The sequence below is a fragment of the Oncorhynchus gorbuscha genome, linkage group LG08 (assembly GCF_021184085.1).
Source record: "Oncorhynchus gorbuscha isolate QuinsamMale2020 ecotype Even-year linkage group LG08, OgorEven_v1.0, whole genome shotgun sequence".
Taxonomy (NCBI): Eukaryota; Metazoa; Chordata; class Actinopteri; order Salmoniformes; family Salmonidae; genus Oncorhynchus; species Oncorhynchus gorbuscha.
The window spans coordinates 16,248,315-16,270,355 of record NC_060180.1 but is presented as its reverse complement, the minus strand read 5'-3'; the positions used below and the strand labels follow the sequence as shown (position 1 = coordinate 16,270,355).

General features: G+C 42.6%; 1 pseudogene; it reads left to right on the top strand.

Annotated features, from left to right (window-relative positions):
* LOC124041257 overlaps positions 1-22,041 on the top strand; it is a 279,206-nt pseudogene that overhangs the window by 184,624 nt on the left and 72,541 nt on the right.

The following is a 22,041-nucleotide window of genomic DNA, read 5'->3' as shown; positions in this document are numbered from 1 at the left end:
ACACAAGATAGCACACACGCTGGCATACTCATGAGCTGGCATATTCATGAGGGATTTAGAATTTGTTAATCAACTAACTTTCTGTCTACCCTGAAGGATCCTCAAAATGTACCCTGTTCCGGGGTTTATCAACCTTTCCTTCTTTTTTGCTGAATAAAGAATGAAGTGTACGTTTCTGGAATGTGATTTAGCATTCAAGGAATTCCCTTTGTTGAAAATCAGACTTTTACGGAAGAGGCTTCTGGCCTTTTGAACTTGCTGATGATTAGTCATGAGTCTGTGACAGAGACACTAATCTCAATGTGAAGAGAAAATGAGATTGAAATGAATACTGGGTTTGAATGAGAACCATGTCAGTTAAGTCATTTTTAGATGTACAGTACTAATTTTGAGGTGAGTGCATTTTAACTGTGACTATATGTATTCATGATAGAGCACAACCCCTTGTACCTTACTGCTTAAGTAATTCCATTATTTGCCTGTTTCTCTTCCTCACTCCACAAATTGAATCTACTATGTTTTCCTCCTCCACTGCAGGCCACAGATCCAGATGCAGGGGCTAATGGTCTGGTGCGCTACAAGATAGTCAACCACCCAGGTCTTTTCACCATCACTGAGAACGGCAGCATATCCACCGTGGTGCCTCTGGACCGAGAGGTCAGGAGTCAGTATGACCTCATAGTGGAGGCCTCAGACGGAGCGGTGGACCCCCGCAGGACCACCTTCACCCTCTCTGTCCAGGTGACAGACATCGATGACAACAGCCCAGATTTTTCCCAGAAGACCTACGTGGTCAATGTTCCAGAGAACAGCCCTGTGGGTACCGTGGTGCTGCGCCTCAGTGTAAGTGTGTGTTTGTGTGTGCGTGTCCACATGCCTTCGTGTGCGTCCTACAGCTACACTGAGTATTTGTGTGATTAATGAGCATTGTGGTTCTGATACTCAGTGTAAGTGTGGATGTGGGGGAGGGGGATCTGTGGTTTCTCTCCCTCTCTCTGCCAGGCCTTGCACAGAACAGTAACGGCTTCAAACAGCTTGACTATTAAATTCCCCCTTTAACATCATTTAACATCAAAGCGTCTACAGCTATCAGGCAATTTGGCCTCCATTTCAACTGCCATAAGCTTCCAGGCTCTTTAGTGTTTCACACACACAATGGAGGGTAAAACACTTATATTTTACTATCTGAGGAGTCTGGTCTGTAAGAACTCTCTAGGTGTCTTAAGTCTCAAATGGAGTAATACTAAAAGCCAGTTTCTCATCAAAGCTCTGAATCAGGCTTAAGGGGTAACAAAAAAAAATCCCTCTCTTGACAACCGATAATGTAATGCTTGATAAACCCTGAGCGCCTTGGAACTTGATGGAAGGTGTCTCAGGTAGATTCGACACTGTCAAGTAGGGCTGCACGATTTGGACAAAATGTATAATTGTGCCTTTTTTTGACGGATATTGCGATTATGATTTGCGATTTTCAATTGCGACCCAGGCAATTAAAAGTTTCACACAAACCCAGAGCAATGTTTTATCCTGTGTGATCTTCTGGCCTATGATGTTTCCAAGCACCGACCTTTCAGTTGAAACATCTCATCAATATAGTGTACTGTCAAACTCATTTAGGGCCCGGCTGTTCTACTTCCAAATGTATGTTGTAGTCAAGTAATAATCAACATGTGTGAGCTCTGTTTCAACTTCTCCCTTCATTTTGCCATACAGTGTTGGGATTGTGACTTGGGAGACATATGTATGAGATGGAATCTTGTATCTCCTGTCCAGCTTGTTAATCATCTTCTTGACGCCATCTTTGTTGACTCTGCAAATAGGAATCATGTCTTTGGCTATGTGATATATTCTTATTTGTCTGCGGGATGTTTTTTCGTTAGCACTAGCAGCACTCAGCCCTTCCTCTCCTCACCAGCATCTAACTGCACCCTCTAAGCGGGGACGCTTGTGATTGGCCAGCATGTGCATGCAATGCAAATGTGATTGGTCAGCATCCTCTATGCATGTAGGGAGTGACTGAACGGAGTCTAGCGGATCTCATTGTAGGAGGGCCGTAGTCTAGTTTTTGTTGTATTAACTGAGCGTCAAATAGATAATCGCAGCCTCTTGCGATATGAATATTGACCTATCATTATCGCAATTTCAATCTGAATTTGATTAATCGTGCAGCCCTACTGTCAAGCATATCCTCTTGTAGTGTGTGCTGAGGAAGAGAACCATGGGAATACCCAAGCGAGCACCAAAGCAAAGTCGGGGCAGAGGGGAAGTAATTGTAGACCTATTCTGAGTGACATATTACTCAACTCACAAGGGAATAATGCAAGGGAGGGGGGAGTGGATGAGTGACTGACACCTGCAACCGTGACAACACTAATCTCCCAAGAAAAACGAACAACATCTTCAGCCAGAACAGAAGTAGACAGGGATGGGGTTGGTAGTGGGAGTGACACCTGTCTGTAAAGAAGGCCCAGTGAGAGACAGCCTTTGCAGGCAGATGAATCTCTGATCCCCGCCTCTCTCCTCTGGAGGGATTATATGTGTTCTCTTTTCTATTTATTTATAAATGTATTTTATCTTTTTATTTTGTTGTATATTGTTACTTCCGTCACATCTCCACACCAAAGCCTTCCACCTGAAAGATTCTCACTCCCACAGATCGCATTGACTTTTTATTCTCAGGTGTCGGTTGGATATCTTTTCTAATCAGGATTTTGGTTGCTGTGTTTGTGTGTGTGTGTGTTTGTGTACATACATTTCTATAATCATATTTCTCTGCCACTAGCATAACTCCTCCTTTGATCTTAATAATTTTACTTATAAAGGGCCAACTAAACAATTTCCTTTGGATTCATTTGATCAGTGCCTGTATTAATTGTCTTACATTTCTACATAGTAGAAGCACTTTACACTGTTTAAACAAATTAGCATTCACTGAAAATAGCCAACACCTATACCATTTCTCATTTCATTGCGACTTCAGTCTGTCTGTCTGTCTGTCTGTCTGTCTGTCTGTCTGTCTGTCTGTCTGTCTGTCTGTCTGTCTGTCTGTCTGTCTGTCTGTCTGTCTGTCTGTCTGTCTGTCTGTCTGTCTGTCTGTCTGTCTGTCTGTCTGTCTGTCTGTCTCTCTCTCTCTCTCTCTCTCATCCCTCTCTCTCCCTCTGTCACAGGCGGTGGATGCAGACCTGTTCTCTAACATAACATACCGTATCAAATCTGCGGAGGCCAGGAAGCTTTTCTCAGTGAACCCGATCTCGGGCGAGCTGTTGGTCCTGCAGACGCTGGACTTTGAGGACCTGGCTAGTATGGGCATGGGGACCAACTATACCTTCCAGGTGGAGGCCGTGGACCAGGCAGGGACAATGCCCCCCGGCGAGGCCACCGTCACTGTTCGGATCACGGTAAGACCAGCTGAAGCTCTGTATTCACTGTGTATTCACTCCCCCCTCCCACTGTGTGACCCACTGCAGTTCGCCTACAGAGTAAACAGGTCTATGGACTATGTTGTTAACAGGGGCCAACACTACATCCTTAAGCATCTCCATAACCCATAGACATATGCAAAGATATTGTTTGTGGACTTTATCTCTGCATTCAATACCCATAACTGCTACAATACAAACTCTATTATATATTAATAATATATTATTATATTATTATTATTATAACTCTCCCAGCTGAACGTGTCCAGCTCCATCTGTCAGTGGATCACTAACTTCCTGACCAACAGGACGCAACATGTGAAGCTGGGAAAACACCTTTCGGACTCTTTATCCCTTGAGATTGATGGCTCAGCTGTTACTGTAGCATTGCTGAATCATTCAAATTCCTGGGGACCATCATCTCCCACAACCTCAAGGTTGGGAGATGATGGTGGGAGGTTAACATCACAGCGGTCACCAATAAGGCACACCAGCGGATGTACTACTTGCCGCAGCTAAAAACTAAATTTAACATCTCCCATTCAATCTTGATCCTGTTTTACCCATCAATCGTTGAGTCAATCCTCACCTCCTCCATCACCATCTTGTTTGGGTCTGCCCCTGCCCCTGCAAGGGTAAACTGCAATGCATTGTCCTGTCTACAGAGAGGGTCATCGGCTCAGGGTGACCCTTCCAACCCCGGTCACTCCCTCCTCCAAAAATTCACCTCTGGCAGGCGGTTCAGGTCAAAACCTCCCATCACCTGAATAGTGGCCCTCACCAACTGGCCATCTGGCCTATAGAGACTAAAGGAATATGCACTCTATGCTGCACACGCATCAAGACATCTCTGAACTGTACACAAAATAACTGCACTATAATGCATTGCACTCTGTCCATTTCTATGCATTTAGACACACTGAGTATACCAAACATTAGGAACACCTTCCTAATATTGAGTTGCGCCTCCGTCAGTTTGTACATTTGCTGTATATCAACTGTATAAACACTGTATATTAGCTCATTCTGTTATAGCTATACTCACTCTACCTTGTTGTGTATAATGTATGTAATCTTTGTTTAAACTACGTTGTCTGTCTCTAAATGTGTCTATCACTAGCAGCACCATATCACCTTCCTCAATTCTGAGTATGTGTACATTTACTTGGTGAAAAACATTGTCCCTGTTACTTCACTCTCACTTGTTTCCACTCATGGTGGTGACAAGTAGGCTAGTGCTTGAAGAATAAACGAGTTATAGCCCTCATCAAGGAAAAAGCACTTGTTGCTTTACATTTCCCAATAGTATGTACCATCACAGTCCCTAAGGACCATCAGTGATGGTGAAGGATCCATAGAACCAGCACTGTATAAGTGATAGTCATAGTCGGCATACCGCTTAATTCACTGTGTGTCTCGTGCTCTGCAGTTACTGAGGAAGGCGTGCTGGAGTTAGTAAACTCCTTTGATTAGGATGAATAAACACTTTATGTTTCCAAATCCTTTCACCTCATGGTCTCCAGGCAGAAGTAGTACTGGCAAAAGGCAACAAAGCAATACTGTTTCAGTGCCAGGAGCAGTAGTTACAGTTATCTTTAGACGAGATATAGGTCGTTATCAATAAAATGTCACACTACGGTGCAGAGCGTTCAATTTGACGTACGTGCCATTTTCAAGTGATTGTTAAATAAGTGATGGAAGTCTTAAGGGCAGCAGGCAGAGTGGCTCTGGATATGTGCTCAGCCTTGGATCAGCCATAACAAAGACACAATCAGGACTGCAATTCAAAAGTCTCTTAGCTGGCCTATCTGAATGAGGTGATCATTAAATTGAGTTCACAATGATATAATACCATGACTGCTATTCATGTAGAGCTAAAGTACTTTGCCCGTTAAATTACACGATCAATTGATGCATACTGATCATTAAAAGCATGTAGTTACTTGCTGCATAACTCTGATGATAGAGCTAAATATGCGCAATGTTTTTGCAAGGAATAATCGGTGATTTATAGTTCTGACTATGCTCTTCAAGAGGTGATGTGATCAGCCACCAATTGTGCAAGTTCTCCCACTTAAAAAGATGAGAGAGGCCTGTAATTGTCATCATAGGTACACTTCAACTATGACAGACAAAATGAGAAAGAAAATCCAGAAAATCTCATTGTAGAATTTTTAATGAATTTATTTTCAAATTATGGTGGAAAATAAGTATTTGGTCACCTACAAACAAGCAAGATTTCTGGCTCTCACAGACCTGTAACGTCTTCTTTAAGAGGCTCCTTTGTCCTCCACTCATTACCTGTATTAATGGCACCTGTTTGAACTTGTTATCAGTATAAAAGACACCTGTCCACAACCTCAAACAGTCACACTCCAAACTCCACTATGGCCAAGACCAAAGAGCTGTCAAAGGACACCAGAAACAAAACTGTAGACTTGCACCAGGCTGGGAAGACTGAATCTGCAATAGGTAAGCAGCTTGTTTTGAAGAAATCAACTGTGACAGCAATTATTAGGAAATGGAAGACATACAAGACCACTGATAATCTCCCTCGATCTGGGGCTCCATGCAAGATCTCACCCAGTGGGGTCAAAATGATCACAAGAACGTTGAGCAAAAATCCCAGAACCACATGGAGGAACCTAGTGAATGACCTGCAGAGAGCTGGAACCAAAGTAACAAAGCCTACCATCAGTAACACACTACTCCGCCAGGGACTCAAATCCTGCAGTGCCAGACGTGTCCCCCTGCTTAAGCCAGTACATGTCCAGGCCCGTCTGAAGTTTGCTAGAGAGCATTTGAATGATCCAGAAGAAGATTGGTAGAATGTCATATGGTCAGATGAAACCAAAATATAACTTTTTGGTAAAAACTCAACTCGTCGTGTTTGGAGGACAAAGAATGCTGAGTTGCATCCAAAGAACACCATACCTACTGTGAAGCATGGGGTTGGAAACATCATGCTTTGGGGCTGTTTTTCTGCAAAGGGACCAGAACGACTGATCTGTGTAAAGGAAAGAATGAATGAGGCCATGTATAGTGAGATTTTGAGTGAAAACCTCCTTCCATCAGCAAGGGCATTGAAGATGAAACGTGACTGGGTCTTTCAGCATGACAAGCATGACAATGATCCCAAACACACTGCCCGGGCAACGAAGGAGTGGCTTCGTAAGAAGCATTTCAAGATCCTGGAGTGGCCTAGATCTCCAGATCTCAACACCGTATCATAGAACATCTTTGGAGGGAGTTGAAAGTCTGTGTTGCCCAGCAACAGCCCCAAAACATCACTGCTCTAGAGGAGATCTGCATGGAGGGATGGGCAAAAATACCAGCAACAGTGTGTGAAAACCTTGTGAAGACTTACAGAAAATGTTTGACCTCTGTCATTGCCAACAAAGGGTATATAACAAAGCATTGAGATAAACTTTTGTTATTGACCAAATACTTATTTTCCACCATAATTTGCAAATAAATTCATTAAAAATCCTACAATGTGATTTTCTGGATTTTTTTTCTCATTTTGTCTGTCATAGTTGAAGTGTACCTATGATGAAAATTACAGGCCTCTCATCTTTTTAAGTGGGAGAACTTGCACAATTGGTGGCTGACTAAATACTGTTTTGCCCCACTGTATATGCTGTGAACTCAATTTATTGATGGCATCATTCAGATAGGCCAGCTAGGAGACACTTGAATTGCAGTCCTGATTGTGTTTTTGTTATGGCTGATCCAAGGCTGAGCACATATCCAAAGCCAGTGTGGCTTTCTAGCGGTCGTGTTAGCCCGGTGCTATTCCAGGGCTGAGTGACTCATTAGCTTTGTGACTGCAATTATGTGAGGATTTCCAGACGCATGCGTTCCCTTTCCAACCTTTCATGAGATTAGCCGCTCAATCGAAACTAAGGGATTAAACGCCTCCTGTTTTGGTACACTGTGTCTCGCTCTGTTTGTGTGTATGTGTGTGTGTGTGTACGTGAGTGTGTGCATGTGTAACAACACCTTTTAACTGTGACTATATTCATGATATAGAACATCCCCTGGTCTCACACTTCACCCACTGAGTTGGACAGAAAACAGCGCATTTGCTTTTTCAGGGTGTATGTGGGTTTTATTTAGCCCGACGGCAGATCCGCTGACTTCCACTCTGCATTCACAATACTGCCAGGATGGCAAGGGAAGCTTGGTCCTTCAAGTTGTTCCTCTGCAGGCCCATCCTAGCTGTAGAGTGAGTTCGTCCTTCGATAAGGACAGTTTGATGCAGTTTCCTTGTAGTCACCCAGGAACAGTGTTTGATAGGATCACATCCTGCTGGCAGCTTTTTGATAGGGCCAACATGGATTAAGGAGGGACGAATGTATTCACACTGGGTTCGTAGGAGTGGAGATGGAGGAGGCACAATGCCATTCCTTCCTTCCTCCCTCCATAGTACACCTGCCGAGGCTTTTTAAGTCTTTTGCATTTAATTTGTTCTTGTGTTTGTGTTTAGAAAGGTTTCGTTTCCATGGAAGACCTCGCGGTGAGATTGTGTAGTCTACCTGTGTCCTTGGGTTGAGAAATAAACTCGCAAACATTTCCCTCTTTTCTCACCCTTTCTGAAAACACATGGTAGAAGCTGATAGAGCGTGCTTGTGCGTGTGTGTGTAACTCACAAACTTTTCTCACCCTTTCTGAAAACACATGGTAGAAGCTGATAGAGCGTGCTTGTGTGTGTGTGTGTAACTCACAAACTTTTCTCACCCTTTCTGAAAACACATGGTAGAAGCTGATAGAGCGTGCTTGTGTGTGTGTGTTTGTGTATTCTCCACCTCTACAAACAGAGGACAACACCATGGCAAGACTTTGTTATTGAAAGCAGAAGCACTGAATCACTGTTTGTCAGCTCAACAGAACACAAGCTGCATATAGATGGACTGGACACGTGTCTGTGAATGAGTCTTTTCCTTTCACATTAAGATCCTCTAGGTATGGTTAAATCAGATGGTTTGTTCAAGGGCACTTGTGTCAAAGGCTCTTCTCTCTGCAGGTCAGCACCGGCCCACTTCAACAATATCATCAGAAATGTCGTTATATATCATATGAATCAATGTGTTGTTCAAGATCTTTAATTGTATATGTACAGTGCATTCGGGAAAATATTCAGACCCCTTGACTTTTTCCACATTTTGTGACGTTACATTATTATTCTGAAATTGATTCAAATTTTTTTTTCATCAATCTACACACAGTATCCCATATTGACAAAAGGAACACAGGTTTTTAGAAATGTTTGCAAATATACCGTACCAGTCAAAAGTTGCACACACCTACTCATTAAAGGGTTTGTCTTTAGTTGAACTATTTTCTACATTATAGAACAATAGTGAAGACATCAAAACTGTGAAATAACATATGGAATCATGTAGTAACCAAAAAGGTGTAAAACAAATCTAAATATATGTTATATTTGAAATTGATAAAAGTAGCCTCCCTTTGCCTTGATGACAGCATTGCACACTCTTGGCATTCTCTCAACCAGCTTCATGAGGTAGTCACCTGGAATGCATTTAAATTAACAGGTGTGCCTTGTTAAAAGTTCATTTGTGGAATTTCTTTCCTACTTAATCGGGGGGGGGGGGGGGGCAGTGCCCCTGTGACAACAATGTTGGACCCCTTGTGGCTCCCCCTAAATGTGGAGTATGAAATCATTATTATACAACAAATATTTGCTATCATTCTATTTTTTACAACCGTTATTAGACAGTGGCAATGAAGATTATGAACATGGTCTTTTGCCTGCTAATGCCTGAAGAAAACAATGACAACAATAACGTCTAATGTAACTGGCCCCTCTAACAGTACAACCGGCCCCAGCTTGGCCCCCCCCAGTTGAAATGGTCTAGAACTGTCACTGGCAAGAACAGCTCAAATAAGCAAAGAGAAACGACAATCCATCATTACTTTAAGACATGAAGGTCAGTCAGTCCGAAAAATTTCAAGTGCAGTTGCAAAAGCCAAGTCCATATTATGGATAGGTGTTGGGCTGGGCGGTATACCGGATTTTATGATATACCGGTATTGATGCAGGGACCGGTTTGGGGTTTTACTTTACTTTCTATACCGGTATTTGCATGTTTGGTTTGTTAAATGTGTAATGTCAATTTTTATAGTTTACTTCGCTACTTGAGTGATCTCTCTCCGCTCTTTCTCTCCGTGCCACTTTCCACACAGACCTAGGCACGCCCAGCCCCCTTTCACTCAAGGAGCACATTTGATGGTCCTCAACCACGAGACACTTGTGTTTGGTCTGCATGATCAATGCAGCACATGCAACAATGTTGATGACAACAATGCTGTTTTCACGTTGCTTCTTAATATAAATCCACTAGCGTTCTATAATGACACTATTAGCTTGTGTTTCATACATCAGCAAACAGCTAGTTTGTCTTTTCTTAGCAAGTTGCCCAAAATCTTGTGAGACGCTAATTGTTAGCCGCTAATGCTAATAGCTAGCTAGCTAACTAATAAATGTACTGAGTAAGAGCTAATACAGCCTAATACCAGTGATGGTGTAGACCTAAATCAGCATGTTGTTTGTGCAACAGTGTCTTCTAAATCAATGAGGAATATGCAAAGCAAGAATACGTTAGCTACATGAAGAATTATATGATTATAGGGTCCCCTAGAAAACACCTATCAACACTTTAGTTCCTACACTGTCACAATAACTCCTCCCTGGCATTTTAATTAATTGCCATCTTAAACAACACGATTCAAAGTGCACACTATTATATTCTAACTATAGAATTAGAATAGTCATTCTATTTCCATGATTACTACAGTTTTGCTCTAATTCTAAGTCAATTTGCAATTGCAACATTTGGTTAAAAATAAATCCTAAATTATTTGACCATATCAGGCAGCCCTACGTGGCAGTGTGTTCATTATTTCAAATGAGCAGTGATGTAAAGTACTTAAGTAAAAATACTTTCAAATATACTTTTTATAATTTTTTTGTGGGGGGTATCTGTATTTTACTTTATTCTTTTTATTTTTACAACTTTTACATTTACTTCACTTCATTCCTAAAGAAAATACTTTACTTTTTATGCCATTCTTTTTCCCTGACACCTAAAAGTACTCGTTACACTTTGAATGCTTAGCAGGACAGGAAAATGGTACAATTATATAATAGCCACGGATGTTCATTTCTTCTCCGCATTGTCTGAATCTGAGTACTTCCCCGATGATTTCTAGAACAGAAAAACATTCTAGCCGTTCTGATTGTTCTCAGAAACCAATGGATTGAGCCATTTACTAGAACGGTTGCGGATTGAACATTCGAAATTGGCTTTGATACTCTGATTGGTTGGAGATAATCCGATCGCTGATCACTTTGTTTTTTACAACCTCCCTACTTTTGACTGAAGTATGTAGCGAACTATATAGCAGCAAAATAATTCAATTTAAGTCAAAGAGCAAGCATTGTAGATGCACAGAGGTTAGGAAAAACCATAGAAAGGAAGAAACCTAGAGAGTACATGGCCATTTTGGCCAGATCGTTCTTCAATACGTTTAAGTTGACGTTTGGTACAGTTTACAGTTCAGTTTTTTTTTGTTCTACCTTATTATTTTTAGTGCTACGTTAATATTGATTACTGTAATGTTGGGTTTGGAGCTTGCAGGAAAGGCATTTTATTGTACGTGTGCACGTAACATAAAAATAGTGAAACTTGAAACGAATGAGTTTAAAATCAGATATGAAATATGTACCACTGTCCTAGAGCAACGCCTGGGACCATACACATCTTGCAAAGGCCAATTTCCTTGGTTTCCTCAACATTTCCATTATTTGGAATTAAGTATCTTGTGGCATTAATTCACATAATAATGCTCCCACAGGACTTTGTCAGCTAGACTTGCAGATAGCAGTTCCAATCACAGTGTATAAAATAAATTGACCAACTTTCTCTTTTTTGTTTTTTAAGTGTTGGGGATACAAAAATGTAAAAATTTAACATTCATAGTAGACTACAGTACTTTATGTATCTATTCATTTTCTTTTTATTCACAGGATATGAATGACTTCTCCCCGGTGTTTAGCCAAGCGCTGTACAAGGGCCTGGTGGCCCCCAACGCAGAGAAGGGAACGGTCATTGCCACTGTGTTCGCTGAGGACCAAGACCCTCCTGTGAGTTTCACTAATCTCTCTGTGACTAATGATTCATATCAAGATTAATATGTATTGGTTTTATAAAACAACGTTTTTTGAAAACTTTTTGGGGCCGGGGACCCCTTTTGTGATAGCAAATTCATCAGGGAACCCCTCATAATTAGAACACAAATCAAGTGAGATAAAAAAAAATATCATCCAAGGAGTTTCTAAACCCAGAGGCGCAACAATCACAATACTTCCGGGAACGCTTGTGAAACAGATCAAGCAGACCAGGCCAGTGTCAATGAGAGAAATTAAAAATGCTTCCTTATTTGTTCATTTTCTCAAGCTAAAGGCACAACCTAGATTCGAGTCAATGTCTTAAGTAGTTGAACATGTTATTACTCCAACCTCGTGAAAATATTCATTTTCGGCCTGCAAATGTGCTGTTCGGTGCAAGACGACCGTTACACCTGATGACATGCTTCTGCGCATGAGCTTAGATAGCCAACGTTCCCATGACATCGCCTACAAGTGTGATCAGGGATTTCTATTGGAGAAACCGTTTATTCATTCTGTACTGTCTTTGGTTTTACTATGACTTTGGCAGTGCATTGCCAGTTGAACCCGGTCTCGGACCCTGGGAAGGAATATTTTAATGGCCCGCCTCTTTTTCAGTTTTCAATAAATAATGGGGCTGAGATATATTTTCTTGTTGCATCTTTAACATTAATATCCTGAAATTCTAAAATTTTTCCATGAGGCAGAGAGAACTGCAGTTTTAAAGCTTCAATTATTGGTGGAGTACTGTAGATACCAATATCCCTATGAGCCTCCCAGGCCCATGTTGCCCAGGGTTAAGAACATAAATTGTAGAAACTTATTCCACTGATCCCTTGGCCAAACATTTTTTAAATGTCCAATGCAGCTGTTTTTACACCCCTTCAAATTAGTGGATTCGGCTATTTCAGCTAAACTCGTTGCTGACAGGTGTATAAAATCGAGCACTTAGCCATGCAATCTCCATAGACAAACATTTACAGTAGAATGGCCTATAATGAAGAGCTCAGTGACTTTCAACGTGGCACCGTCTTAGGATGCCACCTTTCCAACAAGTCAGTTTGTCAAATTTCTGCCCTGCTAGAGTGGTAAACAGTAAGTGCTGTTATTGTGAAGGGGAAACGTCAAGGAGCAACAAAGTCTCTGCCGTGAATTGGTAGTCCACACAAGCTCACAGAACGGGACTGGCAATTTTTGAAGCTTCTAGAGCAAAAATTTTGTGTCCTCGGTTGCAACACTCACTGCCGAGTTCCAAACTGCCTCTGGAACAACGTCCGCACAAGAACTGTTCGTCAGGAGCTTCATGAAATGGGTTTCCATTGCCGAGCAACCGCACACAAGCCTAAGTTCACCATGCACAATGCCAAGCGTCAGCTTGAGTAGTGTAAAGCTCGCCGCCATTGGACTCTGGAGCAGTGGAAATGCGAGTGATGAATCACGCATTACCAGCTGGTAGTCCGATGGACGAATCTGGGTTTGGCGGATGCCGGGAGAACGCTTCCTACCCGAATGCATAGTGCCAACTGTAAAGTTTGGGGAGGAGGAATAATGGTATGGGGCTGCTTTTCAAGGTTCATGCTTGGCCTCTTAGTTCAATTAAAGGGAAATCGTAATGCTACAGCATACAATGACATTCTAGACGATTCTGTGTTTCCAACTTTATGGGAATAGTTTGGGGAAGGCCCTTTCCTGTTTCATTATGACAATGCCCTGTGCACAAAGTGAGGTCCATACAGAAATGGTTTGTAGACAACAGTGTGGAGGAACTTGATTGGCCTGCCCAGATCTCTGATCTCAACCCAATCGAACACATTTGGGATGAATTGGAAGGCCGACTGCAAGCCAGGCCTAATCGCCCAACATCAGTCCCAGACCTCACTAATGCTCTTGTGGCTGAATGGAAGCAGGTCCCCGCAGCAATGTTCCAACATCTAGTGGCAAGCCTTCCTAGAAGATTGGGAGGCTGTTCTAGCAGCATAGGGGGGGGACCATCTCCATATTAAATAGAAATGGAACACTTTGGGAAGTAAATCTAAACAAAGAGATGTATTCAATCCATTAACACTAAACGTGCATTTAACACAAAAACATCTCTATATTTAGTATTTTGATTGCCGACAAGGTTTATTTGAGCAATGGTCAGCGCCATTTTAAATTGCCATAGTAACGACCGGTGCCACTGGCAACACTGGCAGGAATCAGCAAATTGTCTGTGGTATTGAGAGTGAATAGAAGAACAGGATCTGCAGACAGCATTTTGCGGAGGCAGACTTCGAGATGAAGGGCACATTCGATGCGGCAACCGGGAGTTTCCGAATGGAGAGGAGTCATAGGCCCACGTTGAAGCCCTCTGCTTGCGCCTCCGTTTGACATTTAGAGGGTTATGGTGTAGGGGTTACCGATCGACCGTCATCAAAAGCGACTGAGCGGAGGAGGCGACGAGAGTCAATGCAATGGAGCCCCAGAGGTAACGTTAACCGGTCATGACTGTTGTTGACTAGGCTAGTGTTAGACACTGGACAACTTTGTTGCAACTCTAGTTGAAGGTAACTAGCTAATTGTGTCTGAAGTGTTTTGTGTTACACCTCCCAGCAAATAACATTGGCAAGTAACTCAACTGCAACTAAAATTGCAACACAGTTTATCCATGTACTCCTGTTATTAGGTAAAGCTAGTTACTGTAGCTAGCTTCCACCTCAAATAGTCTAGTACTGTAATACATGTTGTTGACAGATTTGTTTTTGTAATGTTTTGTTAGCTCCACCTCATTAGCTAGACAGAAGTTGACATACCTAATGTTTGCTGAAGTGTGTGTGTGTGTGTGTGTGTGTGTGTGTGTGTGTGTGTGTGTGTGTGTGTGTGTGTGTGTGTGTGTGTGTGTGTGTGTGTGTGTGTGTGTGTGTGTGTGTGTGTGTGTGTGTGTGTGTGTGTGTGTGTGTGTGTGTGTGTGTGTGTGTGTGTGTGTGTGTGTGTGTGTGTGTTTGTGTGTGTTGACAAAGCATACAACAGGTAGCTTGTTAATGCCAACTGATGTGAGTTCAGTTGTCTTAACAAAACGTTTGTTTCTTTTTAAGATGACATCTTCATCCCTGAAAATGTTTTAATCCTGGAGGAGACTATGCAGGAGGCAGGTGGTACATGCAAATACATGTGGTACATGCAAATACATGTTATGTCTAAGGCTATTGTCTATTTCAAGTATATGCAGTGACTCTTGAATATAACTATAGCCTACTAAATGCCTTAATTGTTTTCTACCAACAGGAAAGAACATTTAGTACAGCATGCCAAACTGACCCCTGGGTGCCAGAGTGTTCCTGTGCTGCGGTGGAGAAGAGGTCCACCGGAACCATCACTAAAGAGCTCAGGGCCCAGCTAGATTGAGCTCACGATCATCAGTATACAAACGAGTCCTGCCCCTACAGATGGAGCTGACGGAGAGTGAGATCAGTGAACTCGCAGAATCACAATCATCACAGTGCAAACTAAGATATACTATCAATCACTTTGGGGGAGCGGGATGGTGTTCCGAAAATGGAGAAGGAGCAGGCCATTCAACAGCGAATTCAAAGATACACCCATACATAAAGGGAATCGGAGTGGAATTGTTTTTCCACTGATTTTTTTTTTTTACCCGTTTCAATGGATGTGCTACCTTGTCCCGGTTCTGCTGTTTCAACTCTCTCTCTCTCAACCTATTAATGCTCAGCAATGAAAAGCAGTTACTCCTGAGGTGTTGAACTGTTGCACCCTCTATAACCACTGTGGTTATTATTTTGATGTAAAAAAGGCTTTTGTAAAATATATTTGATTGATTGTTTGCTCTGCTGGATGCTGTGTATTCAATAACTACCTGAGTGATGGGATATTTTTATAGTATCTGGAACATATTTTGGTGTGTATTTAATCTGCATCTTAACTTCTTAAAGTGGCAATCAGCAGTAGAAACAATAACAAAGGCACTCCCTGCTCCTCTTTTGGTAAAAAGCTAAGGGATTGGGCTGGAGAAATGTAACCACTCTCAAATTCATAGACAGGGCTATAGATGCGAAGACTGACCATCTATGACATCAAAATTCTAATATTGTTTCTATGATCTGTTTCCACTACCATGTGCCCAGTTCGCTTTGGATAAAGGCGTCTGCTAATTGGCATATATTATTAATGTCTACTTTGACTCTGACTAGCTGCCCATTGTAGTTACTATTCCTTTCCAATAGATTGCGGCCAAAGCTAGTTGAAGTCACTACTCTAGCGACAGGGGTACGGGATTAGTGCACACTGAAAGTAGTTTTATCTTCAAAGCAAGTTTTTCTGGTTATGCTTGAACCTGTTTTTATAGTGAACAAGCTAACTAATACTATTTTTACATAAGGCACAGGCATTAGGTCTATGTCTTACGCTAGGCTAGATTTACCAAATGAACTGGTTTTATTCAAACTTTTGCTCAATACCTTTGCTTCTGGCTATGCACACTTTATGGAAGAAACGACACACGCAGAGACCTCGTCCAATTCTCTCTTGTGCCCATAGGGTGAGCTGGCGATAAACTGCCAGCTTATATGCTCTGCAATCAAAAAAAAGCAAAGTTAGTCTGATACCGAAACGAAATCACAATGTATTTATAAAAAGCACGCCCCATTATTGGTTAGAATGAGATTTCATGAATCATGATGCTGTCTGCGATTGCAACTCTAGTCGTCTAATCTAAAGGTAAATGTGTTACCAACGCGCCAAACAGCGCTGATGATCAACATCGTTATAGGATACTGATTATATATATTGAGCACCGACACATCCAATAAATACATCGCAACCAAGACAGATTGACAGGAACCTCTGACTGGATGTAATACAGTCACCATCCAGACAGATTGACAGGAACCTCTGACTGGATGTAATACAGTCACCATCCAGACAGATTGACAGGAACCTTTGACTGGATGTAATACAGTCACCATCCAGACAGATTGACAGGAACCTCTGACTGGATGTAATACAACCACCATCCAGACAGATTGACAGGAACCTCTGACTGGATGTAATACAGTCACCATCCAGACAGATTGACAGGAACCTCTGACTGGATGTAATACAGTCACCATCCAGACAGATTGACAGGAATCACTGACTGGATATAATACAGTCACCATCCAGACAGATTGACAGGAACCTCTGACTGGAAGTAATACAGTCACCATCCAGACAGATTGACAGGAACCACTGACTGGATGTAATACAGTCACCATCCAGACAGATTGACAGGAACCTCTGACTGGATGTAATACAGTCACCATCCAGACAGATTGACAGGAACCTCTGACTGGATGTAATACAGTCACCATCCAGACAGATTGACAGGAACCTCTGACTGGATGTAATACAGTCACCATCCAGACATATTGACAGGAACCTCTGACTGGATGTAATACAGTCACCATCCAGACAGATTGACAGGAACCTCTGACTGGATGTAATACAGTCACCATCCAGACATATTGACAGGAACCTCTGACTGGCTGTAATACAGTCACCATCCAGACAGATTGACAGGAACCACTGACTGGATGTAATACAGTCACCATCCAGACAGATTGACAGGAACCTCTGACTGGATGTAATACAGCCACCATCCAGACAGATTGACAGGAACCTCTGACTGGATGTAATACAGCCACCATCCAGACAGATTGACAGGAACCTCTGACTGGATGTAATACAGTCACCATCCAGACAGATTGACAGTAACCTCTGACTGGATGTAATACAGCCACCATCCAGACAGATTGATAGGAACCTCTGACTGGATGTAATACAGTCACCATCCAGACAGATTGACAGGAACCTCTGACTGGATGTAATACAGTCACCATCCAGACAGATTGACAGGAACCACTGACTGGATGTAATACAGCCACCATCCAGACAGATTGACAGGAACCACTGACTGGATGTAATACAGTCACCATCCAGACAGATTGACAGGAACCTCTGACTGGATGTAATTACAGCCACCATCCAGACTGATTGACAGGAACCACTGACTGGATGTAATACAGTCACCATCCAGACAGATTGACAGGAACCACTGACTGGATGTAATACAGCCACCATCCAGTCAGATTGACAGGAACCACTGACTGGATGTAATACAGCCACCATCCAGACAGATTGACAGGAACCTCTGACTGGATGTAATTACAGCCACCATCCAGACATAATGACAGAACCACTGACTGGATGTAATACAGGACAGACTGATAGGAAACACTGACTGGATGTAATACAGTCACCATCCAGACAGATTGACAGGAACCACTGACTGGATGTAATACAGCCACCATCCAGTCAGATTGACAGGAACCTCTGACTGGATGTAATACAGCCACCATCCAGACAGATTGACAGGAACCTCTGACTGGATGTAATACAGTCACCATCCAGACATAATGACAGGAACCACTGACTGGATGTAATACAGTCACCATCCAGACAGACTGATAGGAAACACTGACTGGATGTAATACAGTCACCATCCAGACAGATTGACAGGAACCACTGACTGGATGTAATACAGTCACCATCCAGTCAGATTGACAGGAACCTCTGACTGGATGTAATACAGTCACCATCCAGACAGATTGACAGGAACCACTGACTGGATGTAATACAGTCACCATCCAGACAGATTGACAGGAACCACTGACTGGATGTAATACAGTCACCATCCAGACAGATTGACAGGAACCTCTTGACTGGATGTAATACAGAATCCAGACAGATTGACTCTGACTGGATGTAATACAGCCACCATCCAGACAGATTGACAGGAACCTCTCACTGACTCCAGACAGATTGACAGGAACCTCTCACTGGTTGCAATACAGCCACCATCCAGACAGATTGACAGTAACCTCTGACTGGTTGCAATAGAGCCACCATCCAGACAGATTGACAGGAACCTCTGACTGGATGTAATACAGTCACCATCCAGACAGATTGACAGGAACCACTGACTGGATGTAATACAGCCACCATCCAGACAGATTGACAGGAACCTCTGACTGGTTGCAATACAGCCACCATCCAGACAGATTGACAGGAACCTCTGACTGGTTGCAATACAGCCACCATCCAGACAGATTGACAGGAACCTCTGACTGGTTGCAATACAGCCACCATCCAGACAGATTGACAGTAACCTCTGACTGGTTGCAATACAGCCACCATCCAGACAGATTGACAGGAACCTCTGACTGGATGTAATACAGCCACCATCCAGACAGATTGATTGACTGGATGTAACAGTCACCATCCAGACAGATTGACAGGAACCTCTGACTGGATGTAATACAGCCACCATCCAGACAGATTGACAGGAACCTCTGACTGGATGTAATACAGCCACCATCCAGACAGATTGACAGGAACCTCTGACTGGATGTAATACAGTCACCATCCAGACAGATTGACAGGAACCTCTGACTGGATGTAATACAGTCACCATCCAGACAGATTGACAGGAACCACTGACTGGATGTAATACAGCCACCATCCAGACAGATTGACAGGAACCTCTGACTGGATGTAATACAGTCACCATCCAGACAGATTGACAGGAACCTCTGACTGGTTGCAATAGAGCCACCATCCGCTGGGATTTTGTGCTGTATCGTCACCATCTCTCTACATCATTATTTCATTCTCAGACTCGGAGCGACTCATTCAGTAATTCAGAGTTCCAAAATGTTCTCTCCTGCCAGTGACGCAACAATGCCAATATGCCGATTTACAGTTCGCCGTCGTTCTAAATCAGAGTGTTTCCATTCCCCTTTAATGCCCATGATTTTGGAATGAGATGTTCGATGAGCGGGTGTCCACATACTTTTGGTCGTGTAGTGTATGTGCAGTGCTTCTGCGGACCCCACTTTGAGAACCCCTGTTAAAGAGAACAGTGATTTCCACCGCTTAAGGCATCACAGCTGATTACACAAACTATTGTTTATTACACAGCATAGGGAAATACAGCACTACCAGCAAGAACCAATGTTCTCTTCATAAAAATAGCTACCTGATTGTGTTGCATCTGTTCTGTTCCCACAGTTGTCATAATGTGATGATTATTTCTGCTAAGTATGTTAAACAACACACTGTTCCAGTCTCACCCTTCTGGTTATCTGTCTCTGTCTTCATTGGCTGTGCCATTGCTGAGCAGTTCCACACCGACTTCCTGGAATACACCTATATACTTTTGCCCGGCTGCAAACCAGAGGAATTAAATTACACCATACAGCACCATCATTTTGACACCCTGTTGCACTCAGAAATGAATTCCCTATCACAGGCGAGGCTGTACAGGGGCAGTGGGAAATCAGTATAGGTTTTTGTAATGCCTCACACCGCACTCAGCTAACTTTTACTGCTTCCTGTTCGCTCTGTCAATAGGGCAACAAGGCCATTACGATAAAGCAAAGACACATTTGGAATCTAATAAATGCTAGAGAACAAGGTTATTTTGTCCCCCAAAAAATGTGGTTCAGCTTCATCAACCCTATGCCAAAGGAAGGTGGGTTTATTGGCGGTGCAATCACCTAAATATTTTATAGCCCCGTAGGTGAGTCAGTATTCTACCTCACATGCTCCCTCTCTTTTATTTTCTTTTGAGATTGGAGTTGTTTTTCATTATAACAAGTGCTCAGCATAGTTACATCATGTCTTGAGGTCTGTTGTCTATTTTCTAACCTGGTCTGTATCCCTCTCTTTCCTTTATAATTGATATGACTTTTTTTATAGTCTGCATCATTATATTTGACTCTTGTGTGAATTGTGTCCATCTAAAACATTGCAGCCATCAGACACAATCCTCATCTGACGCTTCTCGAATCTATCTGCTCGTTATACCCTCCCGGGGGTCTGGAGAAACGGCCAGTAATTGTAGACTGGACTGGAACTTGGTGTGAAAGGACCTCCTGCTGGCTGTGTTCCCTCCAGGGTAGGGGGGCTCCGTGGTGTTTGTAGCAGAGGAACAGTACACGTCCCTGGGGTTCACTCTGAGCCTGTCAATCACAACCGTGTGGATCTGAACATTTCACACAACATAGTTAACCTGCACTCTCTGTGTATGTGTATGTGTATGTGTATGTGTATGTGTATGTGTATGTGTATGTGTATGTGTATGTGTATGTGTATGTGTATGTGTATGTGTATGTGTATGTGTATGTGTATGTGTATGTGTATGTGTATGTGTATTGTCCTGTCTGTCTGTCTGTCTGTCTGTCTGTCTGTCTGTCTGTCTGTCTGTCTGTCTGTCTGTCTGTCTGTCTGTCTGTCCGTCCGTCCGTCCGTCCGTCCGTCCGTCCGTCCGTCCGTCCGTCCGTCCGTCCGTCCGTCCGTCCGTCCGTCCGTCCGTCCGTCCGTCCGACAGTTCAAAACACTTATTCAAATGTTCATTTCGACTTGATTCCATGCAGAGACAAAGGCTGAGAATACAAAGGCATATACAGAAGCGTCTCCTCTTATTGCTTACTAGAACTGAAGGAAATCAATTAGAGAAGTGTAATGAATACCTATTATTAAAGTCCTCGGGGCTCCCGAGTGGCGCAGCGTTCTGAGGCACTGCATCTCAGTGCTAGAGGTGTCACTACAGACCCTGATTCGATTCCAGGCTGTAAAACAAAACACTTTTTTTGAGGGCCTTTTCTTAAAAGAGGAGGATCCCATCAGCTTTCTATAGGCTAAGCTTGCTATATTTATTTATCAACTTTTTAATATTAAGCACATTGCTTTTCTTTACAACAGGAGCATAGCCTACCTGGCTGGCACAAAAATTAACCACGGGAAAAGCATCTTCCATTGGCTATATAAGTGCATAGATAATGGTCCATTCTAAATCAAAACTAATTCCACACATACTGTATATTATTTAGTAGGGCTGGGCGATATGACGATATATATTGTATGATGATAGAAAAATGTCTATCGTTTCATATTATGCTCTATTGTTTATTTCGTTGTGTCGCAAATCACACTCTTTACGGCAATATTTTTTTCATGTTACAGTATTTCCTTTATAACATTTTTAATGACATCACAAAATAACAACCGCAATTACAGTATTATTCTTTAGATCGCCTCTTACCATTCCCCAAGTTCTATGTTACAAATATTGTTCCAGTATTCACTCCAGAACGTGTTAGATTTTCAGCTGGAAAATGTCTGTGAAAGAAAGGCACATTCCTGTGTGAATTTGGAGAGGGATGTTCTCTCCAACATAGTGTGGGCTGTCAACCCCCCACCAGGTCCCTTCTCCCTCCTCTGTGGGTGAAAGCGGGTCTGGCTGAAATTATTTATTGCAAAGCTGATCTGATCTGACCTATTTGGATCCTTACAGGACAGTAAGGACAGTTAGCTTGCGAGCCAGCCAGCTAA